The sequence below is a fragment of the Sceloporus occidentalis genome, unplaced genomic scaffold, assembly GCF_023333645.1.
Source record: "Sceloporus occidentalis isolate IW3139 unplaced genomic scaffold, rSceOcc1.0.p SCAF_133, whole genome shotgun sequence".
Taxonomy (NCBI): Eukaryota; Metazoa; Chordata; class Lepidosauria; order Squamata; family Phrynosomatidae; genus Sceloporus; species Sceloporus occidentalis.
Window position 1 is genome coordinate 2426220 of NW_028317113.1, and position 21803 is coordinate 2448022.

Below are 21803 nucleotides of genomic sequence, written 5' to 3' on the forward strand. Positions count from 1 at the left end.
ATATATATATATATATACACACACATATGTATATACATGCATACACACACATACACATAGTACTTACCGCATCCTTCTGAAGCTTCCTTGTGGCCTGTTGCTCCCTCAGTATGCTCTGCACTTGGAAAGGACATCATTTCTCAGCGCACAGTGTCACATAGGACAATTGGCGTTGATTTGTCACATTGTGGGAGCCAACCAGATTGCCATTTCATGGGACAGATGAGAGGTAAAGGCCCTTCAGAATGTTGGGCCTTGAAGCAATTGCAGCTCTGTATATATTACATTCAAAATCTTTTGCTATCAAAGATTATAAGGCTTCTTTGAAGCTTGAAACATTGTCATGATTTTCTCACTTTCATGTATTTATGTACTGTATATGTTCTTATTTGTCTTAAGAGAAAATTAGTATTTTATAACACCACTTTGTGGAGTGTTAAATATCCACATCTGTCACAGGTTGGTGTAATATTTTTTTTTACTTAAAAATAAAGGTTTTATCTTTTTTTGTTTCAACATTTTTTATTCTGGAAAATACAAGAATATGAACAACAATAGGTTATTTCACATGCTTCACTGTAACTGTGACTAATTTTATAAAGGTATAACTTTAGAAATAACAAATATTATGCAGTATTCCCATATTAGCAACTTTGCCTAGAACCATCTAGTTGTGTAGTCTTTCAAATCTTTGCACCTAAATGCATTCTGGACACAGTCCTGCAATGCCCTGAATGTCCATTAATAATAAAGTCACAAAAATAAATGAATAAATAATGAATAGAAACAGACAACTCAAAACTTTTAACAACATCAAACTTTAAAACTCCAAATATATTGTGTTATCAAGTCCCCCAACAACAATGCTCACCCCCCAATCCGCCATTAAGTCATTCATTGTCTCCCCTTTGATCAACTGATGGTAGGGGTCTTGGCAAGTGTCCCCTTCTCAATGAATCCTCCCTCTCTAGGACCTGGCCAGTGCACCATGATGTTAGGTGGAACTGATGGCGAATAGCTTCATCAAGCGTTCTCACAATTGGCCCCCCAAAGCTGAAAAATTGGTTTTTCATTTTTGTTATTTCACTTTAGCCACTCTATGCGGAAATCTCAAAATAGTTTAGACTTGAAAAGGTCCATAGATAGAGGGTCAGCCAAAGATGAACTATTGATTTCTTTGTTGTGGCCAATATAATTAATAAAAGGTTACTGGCAGATTTGTGAAGCAATCAGAGGCCAAAAACAGCAGTGTATGGTTGCCATGGCAGTACCCCATATCTATAAACTTTCCTTCATGCTAGGGCATGTCCGTAATCCATTAAGCAGGTCTCCATTCGGTTCAGTACTGTGGGGACAGTTGTTAGTGATCTTTTGAAAAGACTGAAGTAAAATAAGACAAATAGACAAACAGATCTGCATGCGCTCATTGCATAGTATTTTTTCCATGAAGACAAAAAAAATAAGGGTTCAAACATTACATTTATTAAAATATATATTGTTAAAATGATCATAATTTGCCAAACTACAATTACTAGAGGACACCACACCATCACCTTTGCACAAGTAATGGATAATAGTGGGGTATTGTCCTTATCCAAAGCAAATGCCTTTACTGCTTTCTTCCTTATTTACAGATCATCTAACACTGTAAGGTACCTAATGTATTGAGTAAATGACAAAAGACACAAAATAAATACACATTATACTTGTACTAAAATATGATATTAACTTGCAACTTTGTGACAGATCCTATGTATTTAGAGTGCGGTTAATCAGTGTGGGCAGACAGCTTCAAACACTAATTGTATCCAAAATCTATTTTACTGTTACATGTGTGCAGGTTGTATTGTTAAAAAAGGTTTGCCAAGCTCTGCGGTCCTTTGCATTTTTTGATCGCTGAAGTCAGTTAAACAAAATTATTAATTACATTTATTTATTTTCAAATGAAAATTAGAACGTTTGATGAGCTGAAATCCATCCTTAAACAAAGGGACAAATAAGTCACATATTTTAACTGTAATAACAGTTAAAAAAATGTCTTCAACAAGTTTACAAATTGTGTTATTTGCTTGGTTAAAACTCTTAGCTACAAATAATTCTATCTATCTATCTATCTGTCTATCTGTCTATCTATCTTCCTATTTCATCGACCTGCTGATCTATCTCTGTCTAAATGTCTGTCTAAGTAAGATACTTGAAAGTGCATACTCTACCTCCATCAGTTGTGATGTACCTTGTTATAAATAATTTTTATTTCTAATGGTGAAATCCTTGCTTAAACTCTGTGATGGTACTTTAAGTAGTCTGAGCTTTTTTATTATTAATGTAATAATTATTATTAATGTAAAAGGTGAAAATTACTACTCTGTGAAGGAAATTTGTTTTTTTTTTGCGGACGAAACGGCTTAATCTATTCTAAACTATATTTCTACATAGGCAATCAAATAAATTTTGAATTAAAAGTTGATTATGTAAAAATGAGGACCACCCAAGGAAAGGCTAAAAGATAAAGGTGGGTAAATGGTGTTTTTTTATCTGACCTGATTGGTTTCATATAAGAGGGTAGGGAGTGGGTTTTTTTTGTTTGTTTTTCTGCTTTGATTAGTTTCATATTTGATTGCACAGAATGAAACTAATGGGTGGGCAACTCCCTCTTGCTCTTGTTTCCTGTTTAACCCTGAATGAAATAGGTGACCGAGTCCAACTTGGTGTACGAGTTTATACAGTTAGTACAATCTGTGGCTGAATCTGGTTCATTAGTTTTGGTATTTGGTATTTAGAGCATAAGGCTGAATTTGCTACATGTTCATTTTGGAACAGGTCATCAAATGTAGTTACAAAACTGTCTTTATTGTTAAATACTTGTATGTACACTATATGGACAAAAGGGATAAGGACACATGACAATTACACTAACAGTGACTTTGATGACATTGCATTCTAAATACATAGACATTAATATGTAGTTGGTCCCCTCTTTGCAGCTTCCACTCTTTTGGGAATGCTTTCCACAAGATTGTTTCTGTGGGAATTTTTGCCCATTCATCTAGCAGAGCATTTGTGAGGTCAGGCACTAATGTTGGACAAGAAGGCCTTGTTCTGTGTCAGGTCATCCCAAAGGTGTTCGGTGGGATTGAGATCAGGGCTCTGTGCGCCAGTCAGGTTCTTCCACACTAAACTCATCCAACTATGACTTTACGGATCTTGCTTTGTGTCTGGGGCACAGTTATGCTGGAATAGAAAAGAGTCTTCCCCAAACGTTTCTTACAAAGTTAGAAGTATATCTTGGCTTTTTTTGATGTGCCCAGATTTTCACTGCATATTCCTCTTGTGGCACTTGAAGCAGCTGCGTGACATTGAACACAGTTGCTCGGTTTATTGTCTACAAATTATCCCATGTCCTTTTCTTTAACAATTTCTCCAACAGTACATTTTGTTTTGTCATTTATTTATTGGGGGTCTTGCTGTCATTGGTTATCAATTTGTCAGTATCTACTTTAGCCATTATAATTTGTACTTAGGAAACAGTCAGGCCATTGTTTCTGATGTTCAAGGATTCTAAAAGGGAAGCTCAGCCAGGTAACTACAGACCTATGAGCCTGACAAGATCCCTTTTTTGAATTCTTGAAGATCAAAAACAATGGTCTGGCTGTTTCCTAATTAGACTTGGGTATATTCCATCTGGGCTCCTGACCCCGGCTTGTCTTTTGGTATACACTCCTGCATCACGATTTGGCTTTGTTTCCTTGCTTATTACAATAAAGGTGTATGAAGCGCTCTGGGAGGGCTAGTTAACGCAGCTGATACCAGGGAGAAACAAATGAAGAAACAAGAAAAACAGAAGAACAAGAAGAGGCAAGAGTAGAAGCAGAGCTGTGAAAAATCACATTCAGACATTCATACGAATTAACAAAATTGACAAAATAAAGATTTGTACAAATCCAAATGCACAAGTCTAATTACTGTTCCTTACTTGAATATTCAACAAAAGCTCTATGTTGTTATTTATCATCAAATCCAGACAGGTGTTGTTTCTAGTTGGTGTCTCCCCTAATTGTGACATGAAGCGATCATTTAATAGGTTCACTAATTTCCTCCCATTTGCTGAACTACTTGTTCCAGTCAATGTCTGAGTAACTAAAATATTTTGATTAAAAAGTGACTTATATGTGCAGCTTTTTGAATTTGTAATGAAAACAGATCTCCCCACCCAATACTAAAGTAGTTTCTTTATGATTCAATATATATTTATCTATTAAGATTTAGTGTACTCACACGTTGATTTATAATGGTATAAGTATACTAATATACAGTATATCAAACAGCTATAAAGTATGATAAGTATATTCGCTTTTGTATAAGATACAGTACGTGTCACGTGTCACAATCTTACAGGTGTTTTTTTGCAAAAACAACTTTGAGTGACATGTTCAAGGTCTTGCAGATATCCATTCATCATAAACAACTTTGAGTCATATAATCAAGGTCATACGTTGTGGCGATTCCAACTTTTGCCCAAGAAAATGGGTATTTAAGAGAGCGAAATAATCCGTTTAAGGGTGGGAGAACTGCACTGACAGAGACATTGTATCCCACGGGTATGTCGCAAATTATTATCTTTATTGGCAAGCATTAAACTTATTTTTTGTACTCTGCTTTATAGATTCGTTTTTGGATTATAATTAATTATTAGTTATAGCAGGTAGACGTCTATGCGATTTGCGTAGGTAACTTCCGCTGCAGCCGGAAGGGGGTGGCGTTAGCAGCGGGGGTTGTCTCTGTCCATCGCGCATACACCCTCTGGCTGTCAGAGAGAATTCCCCGCAGCGCTGCGGGGAACTCTCCTCTCTGACAGCCGGGGAAGGTCTGTGCGATGGACGCAGAAAACCCCCACTACTAACGGCACCTCCTTCCGGCTGCAGCGGAAGTTGCCTACGCGAATCCCGTAGACGTCTACCCAATTCCCCGACTACACACCAGGGAGTCAGAAGCAACAGCAGCAGAGGTTACCAGACAGGAGGATCCAGGTCCCCTGCAGCGTAGTCTCATAGTCAGACCTCTATTTGAGGTCTGATTATAAGACGACCCGATTATAAGATGAGGGGTATTTTTCAGAGTATTTGCTCTGAAAAAAACCTCGTCTTATAATATAGCAAATACGGTATTTGCTGTGCTTAAGAGATTTATTTTCTGCTACGCAGTAAGTACAATGGAAAAAATAACTGATTGAATTACTATAAACTTTAAACCAATACATCCCACAATATTTAATGTAATCACCAAATATTTTAACCACCATTATTTATTAAAGCAATCGAAAGAATTTACTAAACATGAAAGGAAAAGCATACTTTTGTTTAAGGGAGTAGAATGCTAAGAAGAAAAAAATGTCAGAATCTTTATAATTTACTAGTGGCATGATAAAAGTGATACAGGAAGACAAAATGTTAAGCGTCCTCTTTCCTGGTTAAGGACACCTGCTATCTCTTATGTAGTATACTCTCATTTACTGGAAAGTAAGAAATGTGTCTTCCTTTCTCACACTCACACAGTGTGTCATCTGATCCTGCCCCATAAACAGAGGAAACTAAACATCACAAGAGGGCTAAAAGTCAGACCTTGGGTGATGTTCTGGACACATACATTTTGTTCCCAGGGCTAAGCAATGATGTGGCCAAAGATATGATTTAATCCTGTGTACCATGATGAATAATGATCATTTATAGATACATAAACCCTCTAGATTGTAAGCTCAACTGAGCAGATCCTCTCCTGTTTCTGTAGATCAAATTGTGATGTTATATACTACTTTTTGGTGTTTTTTTGCATTGATACATTGAAGAAGACATAACAGAAATGAATAGAAGACACCAGTGAATAGTGCTCTGCCCACAGCTTGTGTCTCTCAACCATTATTAATTATTCCCACTTGTGTTTACATGATTTCACCCAGGCTGTACATAGTTCGAGGAATTACCTACTTCATTCTTGCAGATTCTCCCCTACTTGTTGTAATTTAAAATATTCACTAAAAACACATCTGTTCATGTCATCTATGTTCCTATATCCATAATCTGCACCAAATTGAACCTTGAATTGAATGTTTGCCTTTATAACAAACAAATGTTTATCATTCTATTATATAAAAAATACTTTGCTGCAAATACGTATGGAAGCAGCAATAGCCTTTGAATAAAAATTAGGTTTTAAAATTGCTGCATAAATGGAAAGTGAATAGGTAATTCACCAATAGCCAAGTTTTGGCAAGCTACAAAGTAACCACTACTTTACAAATCAGTAGAAGTCCAGTGCTAGCACACCATGAATCCACTCATTCCTAGAAGTTCACAGATTTGTCAAGTTGATTCAACCTGAGTCCCTCTAGCTTTCATTAGGGAATCATTAGGTTTTGAGCTAAATAAGAAAAAAAACTATTAACTTCAATGGGAGCGGCTTCCAACATGTTTACTTTTATGGTAGACAACAAAGGACCCTTCAAAATAACTGTCAAGTTAGTGAATACCCAGTATAACAGTTCTTCACCTGGGAAACATCATAAGGGTCATGTACTATAATTACATGTCCAGATTGATATGTATATATGTTTCATATTGGGATTTGGTTATCCAAATTATTGTATAAATTAGCATTCAATGTTGAAAGAAGGTTTGACAAGGACCCTTCTATGTGTATTAAAGAACATGAGAGCAAGTCATTGGAAAACCAGCTAGAAAAAAAGGAGTTAAAAAAACAACATACTCATGAGCTTTCATCTACTAATCCTAGGTACTGTCTAATTTAAAACAGATTAACAAACACATATATATCATAGTTCCTGTCAGGAAAAGACTGGGCCATAAAATGTGGCCCTGGAGCTTATAGCTTTAGACATTTGCCCTATGTGCCCCAAAGCCAGTTCATGCCTGGTGGCAGTGACATTTCTATATTTAGAGCCTATCTCTAATATTCCTTATGCGCTTCATGTCACTGGCAAGCAATAAATTATTTTGCAAAGGTTTTCTGATGAATGCTTACTGACATCAGACTTGTCTGCAGCTAGCAGTTAAGCAGGAAACCACACTTTAACCGCTGTAACCCAATTGTCTGCTTGCACCTGTATTCCCCGACTCTGCAACAATATATACTTTTTTCCAGCGTGCAAATATATTCATGCCAAAACCAATACTTCTCAAACTCACAAAATGTACCGGATTTAACACTTCTACTATTTTTTTAAGGCAATAAAACTATATGTTTTGCAACACACGGTCAGTTGACTTCTTGAATCTATTTTAAGAACGGACCGTGGGAAAGTATTTCAGACATGCCTCATTTGTATACCTACTTCTACATTTTGAATCGTGTCATTATCATTTAGAAAAAAAGTCAGTTTTCACATCAACACAATTATGTCACACTGTATTCATATGTGGCCATTCTGAACAAAACCCTGTTGTACATAGAGATGAGAATGAAGGAGAATGTAAGAAACTATAAATATTGTAAATGTACCATGTCAGCAGATAGACCCTTGGTATGTGATGACTAGAGATAATCTAGGAGAGAAGGTTTTCTCATTACAGTCACCCCCTTTCAGTTGAGCCTTCAGGTACCATGACGGTCAAGACTTTGCTCCATCTCTCAGGTGAACAAAACCCTTAGGGGAATCCTGACTTGAAAACCATAAACCATGCACCCAAAAATCACCAACAAGGCTCACTATACTGGTGAGACAGTGCAGTCAGTGTCTGGATTAAATAGCCACCAACCTAAAAAAAAACATGGTATCATGATGCCCAACGGAGAACGATGCAATAAAAACCCACATTTACTATGCATCATGCAGGACAAACTTGGAACCCGAGAAACTTGGACCTTCATAACAGATGCAGTGCATTCAATGTAGTTCATATGTCCAAATATTCTGCAAACACTTAGGCTTTGAATTCACTCTCAACTATTATTAATCAGGAATTTGGAAGAAATTACATGTATTCATAAACCGTTTCCTATGTTTTCTATAAGCAACAGTATATTTTAATTGAGCAAACGTGCCGCTTTTGTGCATTGTTTCAACTTTTTTCCACATCAGAATCACAAGAAAAGCTTTCGTCAAGTTTATCTCTTCTATTCTATTAGTTATGCATATACTAACACATAACTTTGAGTTATTGAAATTTTTGATTAAAATAGTATAATTCTTATCATCAGTATTGCTGCTATTTTTGATGTAATTGGTTGTGATGATTTCAAAGGCCCATTGACGTTTGTTTTTTTTCAATTTTAGTCCATATTCAGTAAGGTTAAGCAAAATTTTGTGGAATGAAACTTGAAGAATATTCAATTACACATGAACTATTTTATTACATAGAATAACATCAATCAAAACTGGGACTTTCCAAGGTAACTATTAAGAGAGTAGTGTTTTTTTCATTTTGCTAATTAGCTTCTGATGAGAAGTATATCTTTGTTATAGGATAGCATCATGGGACGACCTGTACCCGACTGGGTACACCTGCCAAATTGTGCTTCCTTAAGTCTGAGACTTCACGGTTAACCCCTTCAGGGCTGGTCGAGACTAGCGCTGGTGGGACAGCAATATGCCTGGAGCCGTGCTGACACTGTGGCTACACAGTGCTAATATTGTCCTGAAAAGGTGAATAAGTTGTCATAGCCCACCCCAATCATCAGACAAAACCAATGTTGAGGTGGAAAACAATAACACAGCCTTATATACCGATAAAGAGCATAATCCCATCAACACAAACAATACCCTGCCCAGACAGCTTGCGGCCACAACCTGGTCGCCAAGCATATTAATGCCTGTATTACCCTAAGTCGTTGTTTGCGTGGTGATCCCAAGGCAGTGGCAGCAATCCCAAGGCATCAATGGATAGTTCAGGGTCCCTAGATTGTTCTGTCCAAAAAGCAGCAAGGTCTGGGGATTTTTACAGCATTATAGTTAACTGAGTTTACAATAGCTGGCCTTATGCTTTCACTTTTTACTTTACTATGGTAGCAAAAAGCCATAAATGACTAGTTAAACACAGTTATCATATGTTAATTTTACTTTTTTGAAGTTTTCTTTCTTTAGAGAAACCATGTGCATGCAAATGTAAACACATCACTGGAATTGCACCATGAATAATGTCCCACTACCTGAAGCTCAACATTTCCAAGGCTTCTAGATATTCCACCATCCCCACATCTCTAATGACATTTCCTGATATTCTGATCACTGTTGATAATTTCACAACCCATATCATACACCAAGTTTACTCATGATCCCTAATGTCTAGTCACTCAGCATAACCTGCAGGCTACACCAGAGAAATATCTCTCCGATAACAAAAGGCCTGCTTACTACCATCTCAAGCCAAGCTCTTGCAAGACAGAAAAGCCTTCCTGCATTATAACAAACTATCATCCCAAGCCAAGATAGAAAAGGTGTTCAACCTCATTTAGACCACTATGTCAGGTCTGCAAGAAAGTTTCTTAATTCATATTTTGTATAATTATGTATGTTTTCCTGTATATGTGATAAATGTGTATTTTGGGGAGGTTTTTTCTTTTTTGTCAAGTGTGAGCAGGGAGCTTTTCTGCTTCTATACAGTATGTCAACGTGTGTGTCAGGCCCATGGCTTACCTCACCCCCGGACCGCGAGATCCTTGGATGGAGGATTGGGCGGATGGCTGGATTTGTAGCAAGAGGGGATCTCTCGGTCCGGCGGCAAGGTCTATAAAACAGTGAATGATGGAAGTTGATTGCAGGGAGACACACTAGCATGACTGAGCCATAATGTCTACTGGTTATTAAAGTAGTATGAGTTACCACACCAAACATAGCTTCAAGGACATGCAAGCAAATTCAGACACTTTAAGTTTATAATCAAATTCAGGTAAGCAAACAGCCAATTAGAAAAGGACTAGGAGCAACAACCCTGGTCAGCATGATAACAACAGGTACTCTGCTAACCAACAGTAGGTGAAGTACCAACCAACCTGTGTAATTTGTTGGCGTTTAATAAATAATAAGTAATAATAATAAATGTGTCCTTTTCTCACACAAGAAATAAACAAATACTAATCCATACACAAGTGTGTTTGAACTTAAAATTTTAACACATTTGCCAATTTTGTTAATTTGCACAAATGTCTGAAAACAAGGTGCGTCCCCCATGAAGCAGAGAGCTTCAAATTTTTGTTTGCATTTCAATGCATTTTCACACTCAGTCACTTGCTAACGTTCTCTCACACACTCACTCAGTCTCTTAATGTCTCCCTACCTTTTCCACCTATCACTTCTGTGTTCCTGTCCGCTTTTCTGCAGCTTTGCTTATTATTACCTCTTATTGTTCTTTGTCTGCTTCTCCATGGTATCAGCTGTGTTAACCAGGCCTCTTGATGCCCTCTGTAAACAACTTATATTAACAAGCGCACACACTTGCTAAAAACATACACTCAGAGATGCTAATAGCATATACACACACACCCACAGTAACAACATACACTGGCACATGCACACTCTAATGTCATACATAAAACACACATAATTGCTAGCATCATACACTTACACACACTCTACTGCAATACCAATACACTTACTCAGAAACCATAGGCATTCACACACACTCCAATAGCATACATTTACACAAACATTATTTAACACAGAGTACTTACATATACAAACATATTCTCCAACATCAGCTACGTTTACTATTTGATTTGGCGTATATGGAGAAAAAATTAGGAAGCATTGCATTTTGAAGATTTTTTTTTTTCATTATATAATGTGAACGAATGCACAGCTTGCCTTAAATTTGGTACCTATGAATAGTTAAAATTAAAAACTTGTCTCCTTAGCAGCAATGTTGCTTTTGTTGAAAAAACCTTCAATATCCCCCTTAAGATGCCAGAGGCTTGCAATGCAAGAACAGCTCACGCTAACACATTCAGACACTCTTGCTTACACACACCCTGATACACACACCCAGACTCTCGCACTAGCACAATAAGAGTAAAATAATTTAAAATCACATACATTAATACATACTGGTAAAAAAATGACCCTGCTCTTGCAAGCTTGCAATCTAGTCGGTGGTTGAGGGGCAAGTGAAACAGTAGGAGAGTACTGCTTGCATTGGGATGAGTTGATTGAATTAAAGATGATCTGTAGAGATTGTTGATTGAATCAAGAATAATCTGTAGGGGTTGTTAAGCATTCTCATGGCTTGGTTAGGATGCTGGCTAAGTGCGAGGTGGAAACACTGTATCCTTTTAAAAAAAGGTGGGTTTTCAAAAAAGAGCGTCAGATGTTTGTCCCAAAGAAGAGCTTTCCCTCCTTATCAGTAGGGTTTTAAGCATTGCATCATAGTTATTTTAATAGGCAGAGTCTTTGAAAGCATTTGGCAAACTGACTCAGATGTCTATTTTACAAAGTAGATGTAAATATGTATGTAAACTTTGTTAATTTAATGAATTCAATGTAAATAAAAAGCAATTTTAACTTAGCATTGTATTGTACAGTAAGTCTGTATTTACTATTAGCAATTGAGCGGTTGACTCATCCACTTGGGCAATTGCCACCCTCTAGAAGTTTTGTAATGCAAGGAGTAGCTTACCTATCTGGCAGTAGAAGGTCAACAGTTTTGTTTATTATATCAAAGGCTATTGTAAACAATTCCAAGATTTAAGAACAATACATGTTAATTTCAAAGATTAATGGCATGAGGAAATCAAATAAATGTTAGTTCAGAAGACTATGAAGGAAAGAATGGACAAAGCTAGTATATTCACATGCCAATGTTGTTAAACTGAATCCTTACATGTGTTTTAGCACATCAGATCCTTTTAATATATTTTAGTATATTACCACTTTTGTAAAGTTAAAAATGTGTATAAATATTCCATTTTATCAGGTTTATCGTTTTTATGGATAGCTTTAACTAATGCATGATTTTGTTAGGACCATGTTATGTAACCGATATTACATTTTCATATAGCACCAGCAGGTTCCTTAGCACCATATGGAACAGAGGAAATATTTAACAATCACATTAAAAAAACCTACTATAAAAACTACTGACAGAGAAATATTGATCACTAAGTTACTAACACCTGATCACAAGATAATATTGGCACTATAAAGTTTTATCACTGTATAACTCCCCAATTGTTGTATACAGGAATACAATGTAATGAGCTAATGGGGGAGTACATTATTTTACCCTGTCATCGGATACAACCTTAATTTATTCAAAAATATTGTTTCTTTCATGCCTATTTTAGTTATTTCCTGTATATATTTTCATGTCACGTTATATAGAAATGTCTAGACAAATCTTATGTTAGTTGCATGTTCCCTTTAATTATGGGATAAGGAAACTTTCATGTGCATTCAGCATCCTTTCTCATGCACTCTAGATTTTTCTGGTTTCAAAAGATGGTATTACATATTCACTGTTAACCACGTTGGTTACTAAAAGTCAATGAAGTCTGCAAACTTCTGCTTTCTGATACACAAAGCAGACAGATAGTCAGCTCTACAACGTCAGTTGTCTGATCTAAAATTTTAAAACATTATAATATTTGCGGACTTATTTTCCCAAACCTTCTAAGCCTCAGTGACCTCTCTTGGTGGGTTTTTTTTCTGCAAAATAGAAAATGTTTGTTGCTGTTTGGACAGGGTTCAGCTAAAAAGGACTGTATACGTGACTTTCACGGTTTCATATGAATTTAAATCTTAACGAAATTACCAATTTCACCTATTTATACGAATGTCCAAAGATGAGGAAGAACCTCCAACTATCATTCACACTCTCTTGCAAAGTATCTCTAACTTCCGTGTCCCTGTTTTCTCTGCAGAGTCGCTGATTTTTCTATGGAATTAACTTGTTCTTCTGTCTCCTTTCTTCATCAGCATCTCTCTGTGTCTTCTCCATGACTCCACTCTTCTGCAGATATGCGCAGAGAGGCCAGAATATTGCAGATACATTATAAGGACAAAAGTATTGGTGCACCTGACCATTTCACTGACACTGAATTTGAAGACATTGCATTCTAAATACATAGACATTAATAAGTAGTTGGGCAACCCTTTTGCAGCTATAACAGCTTCCACTCTTGTGTGAAGGCTTTCTACAAGATTTTGGAGTGTTTCTGTGGGAATTGTTTCCCATTCATCCAGTAGAGTTTTCAATGTGAGGCATTGATGTTGGATGAGAAGGCCTGGCTCACAATCTCCCTTCCAGTTCCTCCCAAAAGTGTTGAATAGGGTTGAGGTCAGGGCTCTGTGGTCAGTCAAGTTCTTCCACACAAAACTCATCCAACCATGTCTTTATGGGGCACAGTCATGCTGGAATAGAAAAAGGTCTTCCCCAAATTGTTTCCACAAAGTTGGAAGGATCACATTGTCCAAAATGTACTGGTATGCTGAAGCATTAAGATTTTGATTCACTGGGTCTAGCCCAAACTCTGATTTCAATAATTAAGAGGTGTGTCCATAAAGTCCATAAAATTCCCATAGAAAGACTCTGACAAGCCTTCCCAGAAGAGTGGAAGTTCTTATAGCTGCAAAGGGGGGAACAACTTCATGTTAATGTTTATGTATTTAGAATGCAATGTCATCGAAGTCCCTCTTGGAATAATGGTCAGGTGTCCTAACACTTTTGTCTATATAGTGTAAGTTTGTTGAGAAAGAGGTGCAGAAACGCATCTCTTTCTCTGCTAAATTGTCTTCATAAAGTGAACTTCAGGAAAAAATTAAAATAAATAAAAAATAATCATCCCCCAGAGAAAGGAAAGAGACAGAAGAGCAGCAGTAGTAGAGTACTGTTTTACATAGCGCCATCAAATTCCATAGCGCTGTACAATGGGTAGACACGACGTAAAAAGTAGTATAAAACAATTTGACTTACAGAAAGAACAGGCGAGAAGGGCCCTGCTTAAATGAGCTTACAATCTGGTGCTGGACTGAAATTCCCCAATATCTGAAAATTCAGAAGAACCTATCCCACAAGGGGAAGGGATAGAGCACAAAGAAAGGGATAGAGCAGAAACATCTAAACCTCACTCAGTTTGAATACTGAGTGCTGGGTAGCCTAATTTCAGCAGATTGACATCCAAGATAGCCATCTGCTCGACCAGGTGCGGGGAGAGCTGTGTTCCCTAGGGGTTCAGTATGTTGCCTTTGGACACTGGTGGGTTGGCATGAAAGCAGCTGCTGAGCCACTAGGGAAAGGTCTGGCTAGATAACGGCTTTCTGTTCCCAATAACTTAGAGGGTCAGTATTAGAAGGTAGCGGCAGGTCTCTGCCCAAATAGTTGGTGCTCCCATCTAATGCTGCTGCTCTGCGGGGATGCAAAGGATTGGGAATTGGACATGTGGGTAGCACTACTGCCACTGTTCCTCTGATCAGCGTTTCAACCTCCACATGTAATCTGTTACCCAGAAAAACATTTTGTTTCCATTTTTTGTTAGTAAGGGAGATGACCTGGCTCAAAGTGGCAGTTCTCCGGCTAAAGTTCTCAGTCACATTCCTGAATGTCTATACAACTACCACCCTATCCCATTAAAACACAATCACCTCTGCCCAATAGGCTGGACTCTCCAATGTTCTGCTCACAGTACATAAAGTGAAGAGCCTAACTGTTGCTCTAGGATCAGTGGCATCGCTACAGGGGGGCAAGGGGGGGCAATTGCCCCCCCTATGTTAATCCTTGCCCCCCCGTTGCCCCCCCTGTCTTTTTTTTTTTTTTTTTTTTAATGCGGAGGAGAGAGAGGGGCGCCTAGCAACCGCTCGGCGCCCCCCATTCTCCTCCACGAGGCCTCTACCTCCGTCGCGGTGCCGGCATTTCATCCTGAGCGCCGAAATATGACGTCATATTTCGGCGCTCAGCAGTGAAGCAGCGGCCACCGCAGCAGAGAACGAAGACAGAAGCCTTGTGCTCCCGTCACTGGACCTTAAGGTGAGAGAACTACAAAGGGGAGGGTAGATAGTGAGTAGGGAGAGGGGGTTAGAAAGTGATAAGGGAGGGAGAGGGGGTTAGAAAGTGATAAGGCAGGGGCGTCCAACATGCGGCCCGCGTAAGATCGCCAGCCAGTGCAACCGATCTTACGCGGGCCGCACCTCGAGCATGTACTGGCTGACTTGGCATGATAGGAGTGTGATTGCTAACAGCAATCAAAGTCCCATCATGCCTAGGTTCCAGCACTTACACATCCGACCAGTAAATGCTGGAACCTAGGCATGATGGGACTGTGATTGCTGTTAGCAATCACACTCCTATCATGCCAAGTCAGCCAGTACATGCTGAAACCTAGCTAGCTGCCCCCCTTGTGTATTGATGCTGCCAGCAGTATGGGGTCTGCACATCACTTACAGCCACCCTGTACCAGCATGTACTGGCTGACTTGGCATGATAGCAGTGTGATTGCTAACAGCAACCACAGCGAGCACAGTCCCATCATGCCTAGGTACCAGCATTTACTGGTTGCCTGGGTATGAAAGGAGTGTGATTGCAGTGTGGACGCCAGGGCTGGCTTTGGGGTATGCAACCTGTGATCTATGCCTGTAATTTAGGGGGTTTTAAATATACCTTTTAATTACGTGTTTTTTTGTGAATTCCAATTGATCTATACCTGGAAAGCTGGGGTTGTGTGTTATTCTGTAGATCCATATCTGCTATGCTATGTTTCCATACATTATTTATGTATACCTGCAAATACAGGGTTAATATGTCTTATTCAGTTGATTAATACCTGCAATGCTGTTTCCATGTATTTATTTGATCTATACCTGCAATGCTACGTTTCATATACTATTGTATACCTGCAAAAAAACAGAATGTTGCAGAATCTTGTAATACCTTTTTTATTGGACTAACAGTATTTAAAATAATAGACGAGCTTTCGGGAGTCCTCCCTTTATCAAGTCAAAAGCATTTCTGACCAAGCAAGTGAAAAACACAGTTTAAAACTGACCAGTACATGTTCTGATACAGGGTTAAAACAGGGGTTAAAACAACACGGTAGAGAATTTGTAGACAAAAAACTAAGAGGGTCGTAAATAGTAAATAGTGGCATATACTGCACAGATAAGGCTAGAGGGGGAGCAGGGGTGAGCGTGTAGGAGAGAGAGAAGAAGAGAAAGAAAAAAAAATAATAAAAAAAAACCCAACACAGGTTATAGGAAGTTTTGATAGTGTGCTAAGAAGCTCAAATCCACATTAAGTCCTCTGTTTTTACAATCATAAAAATGTATCATTTTGGCTTCAAATGTCTTTCTTTCTTGGGTGTTTTTGAAATTACCTCTCAGTGTTTTGATTTTAAGGTCATGTATGGAGTGACCGGTTTGGGTGAAGTGGTGCCCAACTGGAGTGCAAAGGTTTTCTTCATCATGATGATTGATGGAGTATCTGTGCAGATTCATCCTTTTATTGAGTTGCTGGCAGGTTTCACCGATGTAACACCCTATAGTACATTTGGTGCATTGAATCATGTATACAACATTTTGTGAAGTGCATGAGTATGATCCTTTAATATTGTATGTCTTGTTGTTGTGGGTGGCTGTGTTGCTGGTACAGATGTGTTGGCAAAGTTTGCATCTGGCTTTGTTGCATGGTTTGCTTCCATTATCTGTGTGTGTAGTTTCAGTATGTAGTTTGCTGCTCACCAGCTTTTGTTTGAGATTAGCTGGTTGTCTGAAGGCCAAGATGGGGGGGTTGAGGGAGAATTTCTTTTAACACCACATCCTCTGCTAGCATTGGCTGCAGATCCTTGATGATTTTTCGGATTTCTTCTATGGCAGGATTGTATGTGGCTACTAAAGGTATGCGTGAGGATGTTTGTTTGTCTGTGTATTGCAACAGGTGTTCACGTGGTGTTTGTAGAGCAGAGTTAATTTTCTTATTGATGATCCTAGGTTTGTATCCCTTTTGTTTGAGTGTCTCAGACAGGGTTTTTAGATGCATGTCTCTGTCATCAGTGTTGGAGCAGATGTGGTGGTACCTGGTGGCTTGGCTATGGATGATGCCTTGCTTTGTGTGGGATGGATGGAAGCTGGATTTGTGCAGGTAGTTGGATCGGTCTGTAGGTTTTCTGTATAGGGATGTATGTAGTGTGTCCTTGTTTATTGTGACAGTTGTATCCAAGAAGTTTACACTTTCTGTGGAGAAGTCCATTTTGAGTTTGATAGATGGGTGAAATCTATTAAATGCGTTATGGAACTCTCTGAGGTTTTCTTTTCCGTCCGTCCAGACAATGAAAATATCATCAATGTAGCGATAATATTTGTAGGGTTTGTGAAGTTGTTTTTCCAAGAATCGTTGTTCCAGGTCAGCCATAAATAGATTGGCATATTGTGGTGCCATTCTCGTCCCCATGGCAGTGCCCATGGTTTGCAGATATATATTGTTGTTGAAACTGAAGTAGTTGTGTGTGAGGATGAATTCTATGAGTTTAGTAATGGTTTGAGGACTGTATTTCTGGTTATGAGTATGTTCTGAGAGGAACAGAGAGCAGGCCTCAATTCCATCTACGTGTGGGATGTTGGTATATAGAGATTCCACATCCATGGTTACAAGTATAGAATTGGTTTGTTAAGTTTGTTAAGGAAGTCAGTGGTGTCTTGTATGAAGCTCCTAGTGTTTTTAACAAAGGGTTTTAAAATATTGTCACGGCTAGAGGACCAGCAGTGCAGGAACCTGGTATCATCCACCGGTACGGGAGCAGAGCAGTATATTGGTTGCAGCAGGCAAAAGAGTAGTCGTTAAATGGAGCCGAGGTCGGGAGTAGGCAAGGACAGGATAATCAAAAACAAGCCGGGTCAAACACAGGAGATAGACAGGAACGTCAAAAACAAGCCAAGGTCAGAAGCCAAAATCACGAAGTATTTAATAAGCACAGCCAACATGCACAAGGCACTATCACAGGCAATGAGCTAGTGCAACAGCCAGGTTTAAATAGACCTACTAATTGTATTTCCCGCCCCGCATGAAACGGAGGCTTGGAACGCATAGGTGTAGTGTCTATAAGAGGCCACACGGTGGTGCGCGTGTGTACAGAGCCAGAGTTCATGCAGTCTGCGTTCAGGAAACCTTCCAGCGGCTACAGGCGACGAGGGGCTTCAGTAGAACGGCGGTTCGGGGGAACGGAAGGTAAGTACCCCGTAGTTACACTACCCCCCCTTAAAAGGGAGCCGTGCCGGCGACCAGGAGCGGGTTTGGTAGGATGAAGGTGATGAAAAGCACGAATCAGACGGGGCGCATGGACATCAGCAGCATCAATCCAGGATCGTTCTTCTGGTCCGTATCCCAACCAGTGGACGAGATATTGTAATCTGCGTCTTCATATTCTCGAGTCGATGATGGCCTCAAGCTCATACTCATCAGAACCTTGGATCAAAACGGGTTTCGGTGGAGCCAGCTGACGAGAGAATCGGTTATGAATCACTGGTTTCAACAGTGATATGTGAAAAACATTATGTATATGCATATTGGGTGGAAGCTCCAGGGAGTAAGAGACGTCATTAATCTTTGCCAGAACTTTGAAAGGACCAATGTACTTGGGACCTAGGGTCTTTGTGTTCTGTCTGAGGTGCAAATGCAGTGTGGAAAGCCAGACAGAGTCCCCAGGAGATAATGGCGGTCCTACTGAACGACGTTTGTCTGCAGACCTTTTTTGAAGTATCTTAGCTTTAGTGATAGCCTCTGAAACTTCCTTCCAGTGTTGCTGCAGAGACTTATGATGGGAGTCCGCGGCTGGAACATCAGTAGGGAGACTGTTGGGTGGCCATAAGTTGGGTTCAAATCCCATAGCTGCGCAGAAAGGAGAGGTCTTGAGAACTTCATGATATGAGCAATTGTAGGACAGTTCAGCCAGATGGAGTAAAGATGCCCAATTGGACTGATCTTTGGTGACATACATACGAAGGTATTGTTTTAACATTTGATTAGTCCGTTTGGCTTGCCCATTGGTTTCAGGATGATAGGCAGAGGACAATTGTAGACGAATGCCCAGATAAGCACACACAGCCTTCCAAAATCTGGATATAAATTGCGACCCTCTATCAGAGGTGATGCTTTCAGGAATTCCATGAAGCCGAAAAATCTCTTTAAATATTATTGTTGCTAGTTCTGCAGCAGTGGGCAACTTGGCAAGCGCGATAAAATGGGCTTGTTTAGAAAACCGATCAACAACTACTAGGATCGTGGTTCTTCCTTCGGAAGACGATAAGTCTGTAACAAAGTCCATCGCTAGATGTGTCCAAGGCCGAGTGGGGGTAGGCAAAGGTTTGAGAAGGCCAGCGGGTCTCTTTCTGGGGACCTTGAATCTTGCACAAACGTCGCAGGAATAGACAAAGTCAGCAATGTCTGTGAGCATAGTGGGCCACCAAAAACGTGGTTGTAGGAGGAAACGCACGTTACGGATTCCGCGATGTCCAGCGATGGGGGAATTGTGGGCCCACGACAGAACTTTATTGCGATGCTGAGGTGGTACGTACAGACAACCAGGAGGGACTGCCAGATCTTTGGGTCGGTAGCGCTGAAAACGGGCGATGCTTTGGAGAACGGTAGTTGAAATGTTGGCAACAATACAATCGGACGGAATGATGGTCTCGTCTTTCACAACGGTATGAGGACCCTCAAATTGTCTAGATAATGCGTCAGCCTTAATATTCTTTGACCCCGGGCGGTAGGTAATTAAAAAGTTGAAGCGTGTAAAAAATAAGGCCCAATGTGCTTGGCGAGGGTTGAGTCTTTTGGCCTTTTCTAGATACAGTAAGTTTTTATGGTCAGTAATTATAGTGATTGGAGTCTCAGTCCCTTCCAGGAGGTGTCTCCATTCCTCTAAAGCCATCTTGATGGCCAGCAATTCCCTATTACCCACGTCATAATTAGTCTCCGCAGCTGAGAATTTTTTAGAAAAAAATGAACAAGGATGGATTCTGTTTGTCTTGCAGTCTCTTTGAGACAGGATAGCTCCGGCGCCTGTCTCAGATGCATCCACTTCGAGAATGAAGGGCAAGGAAGGGTCCGGTCTGTGAAGAACTGGAGCAGATAAGAAGACCCTATTAAGTTTTTCAAAGGCCAATACAGCCTCAGAAGGCCAATTGCCGGGAGTGGCTCCCTTACGGGTTAGAGCGGAGATGGGAGACACAATGTGAGAGAAATTGCGAATAAAACGGCGATAATAGTTGGCAAAACCTAAGAATCGTTGTATTCCTTTGAGGTCTGTTGGCCTTTTCCACTCCTTAATGGCTGTGACTTTCTCCGGATCCATCTCCAATCCGGTGTTGGATATTATATATCCTAGAAACTTGATATGACTACGTTCAAACTCACATTTCTCAGCTTTGGCGTACAGGAAATTTTCTCTTAAACGTTGTAGTACTTGACGAACATGGCTCCTATGGTCTTCAAGGTTGGCTGAAAAAATCAGGATGTCGTCTAAATAAATCATGACATGAGACAGGAGCATATCACGAAAGATGTCGTTGACGAAATTTTGGAATACTGCGGGTGCATTACAAAGTCCAAATGGCATCACTAAGTACTCGTAATGTCCAAATCGGGTGTTAAAAGCGGTTTTCCATTCATCTCCCTCCCTGATCCTGATTAAATTGTACGCACCACGAAGATCTAATTTTGTAAAGATCTTGGCGTCCTTAAGGAGATCATAAAATTCTGTGATGAGGGGTAATGGGTATTTCTTCTTCACGGTTACTTTATTCAGCCCCCTGTAGTCTATGCAGGGTCTGAGAGATCCATCTTTTTTCTTAACAAAGAAGAACCCCGCACCCGCCGGGGAGGAGGAAGGGCGAATAAACCCCTTTTCCAGACAGTCTTTTATATATATCGACAAGGCCTGATTCTCAGGTCCAGAAAGTGGGTATGTCCGACCTGAAGGGGGAGATGTCCCTGGAAGGAGTTCGATGACACAATCATGAGTGCGATGAGGGGGCAAGGTATCGGCCCTCTGTTTCGAGAATACATCCAGATAGTCCCAATACTGTGTAGGAACAATCCCTAGAGGGTCGACTGAGTGACTTTCTAGAATAGAGTTCACCTTTAAGGGACGTAAACAGCAAGTTTGAAAACAGCAAGAACCCCAACCCGTAATTTGTCCCTCGCTCCAGTTGATTGTAGGATTATGTCTCCTCAACCATGGCAATCCCAAGATAACCGGAAGGTGCGGACTGGAGAGAACATCAAAGCAAATTTGTTCACAATGAAGGAGACCCACAATCAGACGAAGACTTGGTGTTTCATGAGTTATAAGGCCAGGACCGAGAGGTGTTCCATCCACTGCTGCCACGGTACTGCTCTGGGATTTAGAAACCAGCGGAATACCCTGGAGTTGAGCCCAGGTCTGGTCAATGAAGTTCCCTGCGGCACCGGAGTCAATGAAAGCTTGTGTGGCCACTTGGTGACCTTTCCACTGTAGCGTGATGGGTACAAGAAATCGGGTATCAGAAGGAGCAGTTGAGGCTTTTACATTGCTCAGTGGAATGCCTCGGTCGTCCACTAAGCTTGAGTGTTTCCCGACTTCTTGGGACAATTAATAGCCATATGACCCTTCTGTCCACAATACAAACAGAGTCCCAAGACACGTCTCCGTTGTTTCTCAGCATCAGATAGCCGGAGAAGAGGACCAATCTCCATGGGTTCAGGAGCCGGGGTAGAAGATTCCACCATGGTGGGTGCAGGATGAGGTCGTGGAGTCGGGCGATAGGGGCGATATTTTCTTTCGCTCTCCCTCTCTAGACGTCTCTCCTGGCCCCGTGCGTCTAATTTGAGACACAA